Source organism: Amphimedon queenslandica, unplaced genomic scaffold, assembly GCF_000090795.2.
Source record: "Amphimedon queenslandica unplaced genomic scaffold, v1.1 AMPQUscaffold_11869, whole genome shotgun sequence".
NCBI classification, from domain to species: domain Eukaryota; kingdom Metazoa; phylum Porifera; class Demospongiae; order Haplosclerida; family Niphatidae; genus Amphimedon; species Amphimedon queenslandica.
Window position 1 is genome coordinate 7613 of NW_003547891.1, and position 1710 is coordinate 9322.

Sequence of the window (1710 nt, forward strand, 5' to 3'; positions counted from 1 at the left end):
TATACCAATCAGTATAGCTTTGTATCTTCCAATCCATACATCAGCTAACAGACCAAGAAAAGGGAAAAAGAAGTAACCAAAAAAATATATAATGACTAAACCATACTTATACCAAGTGGCAGGAGCAACTTCACTAAGAAATTCACCAGTAAAACGACTCCCTAATATGTAATAAGAATACATGAGATAGTTCCATACTAGAACCAAGACTGCTGAAGGAGTAATATAAAGATAAGGTTGCCACTTTTTAGCTAGCTGCTTAGCCAAACTGGTCACCATAATTATTCCTACTATGATGGTACAAGTAGACGTAATTCAATTTGCTACATAATGATAATACATTTATCTTACATAAGTTATATTGAAAAAAATAACATCACTTCACTTCAGTGATTTAAACTACAAACAAATACTTCGTACACAATAAACAAAGAACTATAACATTGAGCCTGTTGAGAGTAAAGACACTTACTATCTGTTAAGATTTAATTAATCGATCTTGATAACTAAGCAACACTTAACCAATAATAATGAGGAGAATAATAATAATAGGAAAGAACAACAAGAGAGAGAGAAATGTGCGTGCTTATATATACTAGCAAGATGTCCAGAATGTTCTAGAAGAAGGATACAAACACAAGATCAAGAGACTAAGAGAATAATCTAGAAAGTTCCTGTTTACACAAACAATGAATACACAATAAATAATACACATGTACATACAGTAATAACATGTAGATCTAATCTGTCAAAAGTGGTTAAATAATATCCTCAACACTATCTACAATATGTAAACTTGATGTGTCAACCCTTACATAGTAACTGAATAAGATAACCAAAAGTCGGAGCAATATATACATTATACATATAGCTTATCCAACCATCACTCTTTTCATGTGTACTGTAGCTTTACTAAGAAATAGTGAGAATACCATAAAAAAAAGCCACATAAAAATTATTAAAAAGTCATTTCATAGTGAACAGATTAAGGATCATAACGAGAGCACTTAAGTGCAGACCCTCGCCACAACATTTATGTAGGTTGAGCTATTTGTGTTTTTAATAATAGAAACTGTCTCAGTTTAAAGTAAAGACTTCATAACTGTGTGCATAGTATAATGACTTATAGTTATTATACAGGAATTCAGTAAAGTCAGTGGGTCAGAGAAAGAATTGATATTTGTATACATACATAATTGCACTATTATGTTTTGACTTATTATATTTTTTTTATTATGTAAAAGAGAAAATAAAAAACAATTTATCGGGCAAGATGTTAGTGCGGCATGTTTCTTCTTCAATGCATGCAGAAGTTGCACTTCAAGGTTCTAGATTAGATAAAAGTTTAATTCAATGAAGTAATGAAAATGAAACATGTATACTTTTTATATCTTAAACCTCTCTCAAGTCTAAAAGCAAAAGATTAACAACTTTATTATTTTATGTTTGTCTTTTACTTATACCACATCAAATAACCAAAGAAACCTTAACCAGTGATAACTATACACACCCACTTGTAAAGCTAGCTAGCTGCAGCAATGTAAAGGTGTGGCTGCAATGAAGGTGTGGCTCAATTAAGCCATGCTCCACCCGCACACACAGTAAATGGTGGCACATGGCCATAAGTGGTGAAGAAAGCTTTGGTTTTTCTAGACCTTTAAACAGTTTAACATACATTTGTTAGGCTCTATTTGTGCATACAAACTGCTA

At 31.7% G+C, this 1710-nt stretch overlaps 1 long non-coding RNA gene across 1 annotated transcript; it reads left to right on the plus strand.

The window, feature by feature from the left end:
* Positions 1-997: 997 nt before the first annotated feature.
* LOC109588773 (uncharacterized) lies at positions 998-1355 on the plus strand. The gene is made up of 2 exons (XR_002188351.1): positions 998-1037; positions 1082-1355. It is a non-coding gene; the product is annotated as an uncharacterized LOC109588773 (long non-coding RNA).
* Positions 1356-1710: the final 355 nt, after the last annotated feature.